Genomic DNA, 7,187 nt, shown 5'->3' on the forward strand with positions numbered 1-7,187 from the left:
CATAGAACAATCACCTGCTCAAACCTTTTAAAGAGACAACTATCACAATTCCTTTAGTTGATGCAGTTCAGAATATTCCCTCCTACTCAAAATTTGTAAAAGAGCTATGCACCTCATCTTGGAAACAAAAGAGGGTTCAGCTTTCTTAGAATGTCAGTTCAATTCTATTGAATTAAATTTTGTAGAAAGCAAAGGGTTCCTAGAGCTCCCTTGATTAAATGTGAAATTGGTGTCATCATCTTTAGTAGATCCCTACTAGACTCGAGGGCTAGTGTTAACACATTTTCAAAGGCTCTATATGATAAGTTTAAATTTGGGTAATAAGAGCTAATTCCCTGAGAGTTATAGTTAGTCGATGGGTCTATTAGGCAACCTTAGGGGAAACTAGAAGATGTGATAGTTAAAGTCGAGAATTGTTGTGTCCCATTGGACTTTATTATTGCAGATATGAAGATAATTGGGAATCTTAGTCATGCACCTATCATTTTGGGGGGGACCTTCTTAGCTACAGCTAAGCCACAACTGATTGGGGAAAAGGAAAAGTTGAGTTGAGAATGGGGACCGGAAGAATTGAACTTCATATTTCAAATTAATAAAATATCCTAAAGCAGCTAGTGAAGATATATGCATGTTAAAGTTGGTAGAGGAGTGCACGGCGTCCCGCCTAGCTTCGTGATACGGTTCCGACTAAGGACATATCGTCTCTGATGTAATTTGAGGATAAGGAGAGTTCTTGGGGTAAAGAAGAAAACGAGAATGGTCGAGAAGAGGCCTACCTGGAGGGGTAGAGATCCGCCGGGGATGAGCCACCCAGAGATGCGGTGAGGTAGAGACGGTCTGATGGAGCACGCCCAAATGACATCAACGAAACATCATCGGAGCCGTCATCATTGTCATCAGCATTACCGCCGATCTGTGTCCAGCCCGATTGGCATGCCAAAGCATACGTGAAGATGCCTGGGTTTAAATACTCCGAGTAGAGCACGTCCGTGCACGTGTTTATGTTTTAACTATCTGTTTTCAATCGTTTTGATATCTGTTTTGTGCTCATCACGATGAGTGCAGCCTACTCGTCGTGCACGTCCGTATCACCGTGTTTTTGTATCGTTTTAATTTCACATCGTTTTATATGTTATTTTATTATTTGTGTTGTAAATGGGGGGGTATCTTATTGGACTCCCCCTTGTTCAACTCCTTGTAAGGGGCCCATCATGTCACTATATAAGGTCATGATGGACCACGTTCTCCTCAGATCTGGATTCCTTTTGTGGCAGTTATTGTCCTTGTGTTCAGATCTCATGCAAGAAGAAGAAGAAGCAAGAAAATGGGGAAGAAGAAGAAGGGAGAAAGAGAAGGTCACGGGAAGATGGGAAGAGGACAATATCATCGCTAGAACTTTTCACCGTGCCCCTATCTTGCCCCGACGCGCTGTACACACTTTGGTCGTCGTTTGACCCTCCACACCACCCGTAGACCTGCCCGTGCAGCCATCAATCGTCGGACCTCCCACATGCACTGCGTCGATCGACTCCTTCGCCATTGTTTTCACGCGACGAAAACCATTCTTCTGACCACACGAACAGTCAACTATCGTGCTTGCCTGAGTTGTTGCACTCACCGATCAAATTTGTTGTACGACTTTGCATGCAGGAATGAGACGATCGTCCTCATACGAGTGCATGTTAGACGTGGAGTAGCAGCAATGTTTGACCGAACCTTTACCTACAGCCTCCTAAGATGTTCTCCCTCGTGGACCATGGAGACAGGGCTTGGTGTGATCAATGGTTGCCCTATCGCGCGGAAGCGCAAACGACGACTCTTGGATTGTTGCCCTCGCCATCCAAGCACTCCACTAGAATCGTGTAGCCTACGTGGGATGCCGACAACGCATTGTGTGTCAAGACAGCTTAGCCCTTCTATCAGTTATTTTTTTCACTATAGAGGCTATGTAATCTGCCATCTGCAGTGGAGTCGATACATTAGCACTGTCTAACCATCGCCTACCGTGATGCACGCGCACCGCAGACGAGTTATACGCGATGATTGCACCAGCACCGATGAACGCCACCAGACCTACTCCGACAACAGGGACCCTCCGGTACGGACTTGAACGTTGAGCTTCGGTTGCTTGCCTGTGCCACCTCATCACCGCAGTTCCATCTTCCTCGCTTCTGCTCCGACTATCAATCCTACGCTGCGACATCGCCGTCAGTTGAGCCCGCCGTGCAATGTCAACGACGCGACTACGCCCTCTTGCCCCCCCCAATTGTGCACCAATCAAAGATTTCAATGACGAGTGACGCCACCGATGAGGTACGCCATCCCCTTGCTCATAGGTTACATTACATCTTTCAGTATATTTTTGACTGCACCCCACCGCGCTGGCGTTAGATCAGGTGAGAGGAAATTATCAAGGAAACTACAATCTGAGAAAATTCTTAGGTATGGGTCGAGCCCGTCTGTTACGTGCGAGTCCCTACAAAATTACTCCGTTCGGCACCGTAGTCATTGTCTTCGCTCTAACGAGGGTCAGAAGGTCACCGTCATCGTCATCGGTCGCCCGCCCCAGAGATCAAAACTCGGCAAAACCCACAAGTCAGACCTGCACGCACTCTCATCTAGGGTTCATCGCATCACGTAGTTCACTTAGTGAATTTTATCCGTCGTACGATGCCATCCACGACGTTCGACATCATGATCATGAGAATGGGGATCGTGAGGGGGGCAGAGCTTAGGCATACAAAGAGATGCGAGAAGGAAAGCAAACAATACTTAGAACAACTTCTAGTATGCCCTCTTAAAAGGAGAGCTGTGATATTTAAAGGATGTTGGGCTAAAGGCCTTGACATGGATGACTAAATCAAAATATTCCGTAGCGGAAGACTTGAACGAAATCAAAACGGCATCGATAAATTCATTGAAACAAAGTACATTTTCTCGGGTCGCACCCATGATTTCTTGGATCCTAGAGCGAGACGAGTCGAGCTGCTCAAGTGTGCAGCCTCTAGATATATCCAATCCTTGACACGTCGAATCTCCTCCTTCTCATTGACGAACCCCGTTCAATCTTTGTCTTTACGTCGTCCTGATAGCATGGGGGATAGAGGGAGGGTGTGGGGAGAAGGGAGAAGAAGGGGAAAGGCCCTTGAAAAATTCTGGTATGGGTGAATTTCATTCAGTTCCTTCCCCTATTTACACTAAGAGGGTATTTTTCATAAAAACCCCCAAAACTGAGGTATATCTTCTGACGTCCAAAAGACAATTTACGTGTGACCCTCTAGGCCCATGTATCAGTCTAGTTAATGACTCTTGTGGCCCAATAACCTTTATTGGCCTTCCAAATTAATTAACTATATCATCATATAGATTAATTAACGTTTGGCCGATTTAACCTAATCGATAGGTTGAGTCTCCAACACGTGGGGTGCCAAGCTACATCTCGTGATCTAGAAGATACAAAGGAGTGTGTATCAACTCACTCATGAAATCTGTTCGTCATCACTTACTGTGTATGTCTAGTCCCTCATCCACTTGATGCTCCTTGGACAACTTAGGGTATGGTCAACTGTCAAACACTAAGCGGTCATCTGAGTTAGTACAGATGCATTCAGAAATCATTGGAGAACTCTTCTCTAATATTTCATTGCCTTGGCCAAGGACTTCATCGCATCATTTTCCTTGAGTTGTCACCTCTTATACCGAGCATGGACGATCCCATCTTGACCACTCAATCATCTTCATGAACTTCTTGATGTGCTCAAACTAAGACCACTTAGAATCCCATGATTAGAGACTCGTTGGCCATAGTCAAAGTACAACCGTCTGTCCAGAAGACGTCTTTGGTGTCTCAAGTCTAAGGACCACTTACAAAACCGTGACGTCAATCAACCTGATTGACAATTTCGGTATAATATCATTCAGGGATTCGTAAGGATCGATTCAGTGAACTCTTTCCACCAAAGGAGCACCCACTATCTATCCTTAGTGTCTCCACACTAATGGCTACAGGACCGGCCATACTCATCATAAGAGTGAGGCTAGATAGTGTTAGCATATCCGGATACTTCGATGTCCTTCTCGCGTATACTTCGAATAGGAATGTTTAGAACACATGCTTAAAGACTAGTTATCTCCGTATTACGATCTCATCATACTTCATTATAAGCATCACACGTGCACTATAATGAATATGTTGTATTAATGAACATGGAACGATATGTGGAATGTGTGATTGGCTTGCCGGCTTGAGGGTTCCATGAAATGGCCAGGAGTATCGAGGAGATGTATATTCGTGTACAAATTGAGATGGCTGGTGGTCCCCTTGATCTTGTAACTCTACCAAGGTCAACACCACGTCAAAGGTACATTCAATCAACTCGTCAGTAAACTTGAGGCGGAGACAGGTTACCTCCGCGTGCACGGTAGGGCAAATGGTGGCGTGTAGGGCATGAATGGTGGTTCTGTTAGTGGGAGTGGGTAGGTAACCCACAAGCTCCATGAAAGAGGCGATCAATTCATTCGCGCTCCTAGTTTGCTGAAGGGAAATGAGGCGATGATATGCCACTTGAGGTTGGAGACCAAAGTGTTTGGCAAATTGACACTTTGGTCTCCAACCTCAAGTGGCATATCATCGCCTCATTTGTCTTCAACAAACTAGGAGCATAACCATGCTGACACCTCCCCATCCAAGTATGAAGAGGCAATGTACAGGCAATCCACATCGTTGGCTGGGGTGGCCCAAAAATATTGCTTGATGCGCCTCAACCAACGGTCTGGATCCCCATCCAAGAAAATTCGAGGCTCGACGATATGGTGGCAAGGTCGACCCTGATCGTGGTTGAAGTCCAAGTGGAGGACAACCCTTTAAAAACCCCTGAGGCAGTGCACGTCGAGGGGAGTTTGACCGAACATCCCATTTGTAATCCCCCTTGCCCCACCAAGGTTCTCCTTCATGATTGTGACTGGGAAGGATGACAGGCAGACTGAGAGGAGCAAGGTGAAGTCGTGGCCCCTCGTTCCGGTCTGCATAGGTGGCAAATGGTGGCCGTGGTCAACCAACCTCATACTGTCATGGGGGCGTAGTTCGGTCCCCCTAGGGGCGGGGCATGCCTAGTATCCCTAAAATAGCAATAATGATAGGGGCAATATGGGCCCCTTGCAGGTCCAGTTGGGACCGTCCCAAAGGAGGGTGGGCCTGGGTTGTACTAGGCTGCCTTTCTCTTGCGGGCGAGTAAGGTCGGGCCTGTCCTAGAGGGAGGTGCGCATGGGGCGGGACAGACCCCTTCCTTTGGTAGGTGAGAGAACTCAGGCCCATCCATGTAAGTGGTAAGCCCATTCTCGTCGCTTTTAGGCCTAGGGTGAACTGGGCCTCGCCCGGCCTAAGGAGGGGGAGGGTCCATGGCCGTCTCCCTGGGCCAAGGGTCGATGGCCCTCTTGCCCCCCGTCGACGGCCCGTTAGGGTTTGCAGACACAATGTTCTCCCACCCATTTCAGTCGCGTAGGAGGGGCTGGGGGCCAAGTTAGGTGGTCCGAGTAGTCAGGACCTCAGTGGTGGTCGAGGCCGTGATGATGGCCACAGTCAAGGTCGAGGCCATAGTCAAGGTTGAGGACAAGGCCGCGGCCGAAGGTCTTGCAACCTGAGGGTCCACTGCCCGATGGCGGCATAACAAAGGCTGGGGAGGTAGCAGGAAGAGGCCTACGCTCTCATCATCGGGAAAGGTATCCAAAATAACCAGCTTCGCTGCTACGGTGGCGGGTGGCAGATCCCGATCGGGGACCAAGAGCAGCAGCATTCTTTGCACCGCTTGCCATTGCTTGTGCACGAGCATGAGTACCTTCACTTGCTCGGCGATGGGTGAGAGGTGGAGCTCTAGAGCTTTGGCTATGGCTTTTGCTAACGTGTTGATGCCCTTAGTGGAGGAAGAGCGCTCAGATTTTGTCTCCATGGTGATGAGGATGGCGGGGAGATGGAGTTCTGATGCCAAACGTCGTCCAGTTGGTACCGAGACGGTACTCAGGTACCTAGTTAGTGGTGTCGAACATTGTCAAAAACATTGTCTGACGGATAAATCCCCTACGGGGTATATAACTACGAATGATATGTGCCCTACGTGGACGTACTTGCAAGCCCCGACTCGTGGAGGTCGCCGAACTCCGAGCTCCGAAGGGGAAGTCGGGTGACAGTAATGATGGCCTCCTGACCCTCGTCGGAGGGACGACAATGTCTATAGCGCCGAAAAAAATAAATCCGTAGGGGCTCACACGTAACAGACGAGCTCGAACCGTAAAGGTAAGACGTTCAATTCTCGTAGTTTTCTCAAAACTCTCTCACCTATCTCTAGCCCGAGCGTGTGGAGTGCGATCAAAAGTATACTGCAAGAAGTAATATAACAAGCGAGCGGAGGATGACTTACCTCGTCGGTGACCCGCTCGTTGGCAAGACCTTCAGTGATGCAGCACCCGGTGCGGGTTGCAGGCAGAGATGAGCTGGAGAGGGATCAGCGTAGCTCGAATTGCGGTAGGGCACAGGAGCAATTGGCGGAGCTTGGAGGCGAGGGGGCGAGGGCGAGAATGATGCCGGTGGCAGCACAGCTCAAGCATCAACTAGGCCCGGTAGCTAGACCAGTTCGCAGATTGGTACAGACAGGTTCGAATAGCAGATGCGAGCATGTGGCTTGCTAGTGGAAGTGGCGCCGCACGAGCGGCCGATGAGGCTGAGTTGAGAGGCAACCAACCAAAAAGTTGGTGGGCGGATGCAGAAGACTGGTCAGTAGCATCTCGCATGGTGCCCGCAGTGTTTGAGAAACATAGAGCACTGCGTGGACTCAACAGCCGTTGACTAGTCCAACTTCCCCTTGGACGGGACTACGGGTCAACACCGAAGTCACGGCACCGCTGGCTCTAGCGTTCTACCACGGGTTCCGCATCTGGCGAAGAGGCGAGCACGATTGTCAGGTGCCTTGAGATGTCAGCCAAGGGTCCACGGCGTGGCCCCGACCGAATCTTAGGTGGAGGGGGGAAGATTGGCGCCTCCCGTATTGACCGGATTGTCTTTTGATCCGATGCTTGTCTGGCGTGGCACAATCGAATCACGCGGGACGATATTGACTCAATCAGGCGACCAGTGTTGATGTGAGGAATAATTTTGGTCTACGAATACAACCGTTGAGTTGATTGTACCTAGCATC

Source organism: Wolffia australiana, chromosome 1, assembly GCF_029677425.1.
Source record: "Wolffia australiana isolate 7733 chromosome 1, ASM2967742v1".
NCBI classification, from domain to species: Eukaryota; Viridiplantae; Streptophyta; class Magnoliopsida; order Alismatales; family Araceae; genus Wolffia; species Wolffia australiana.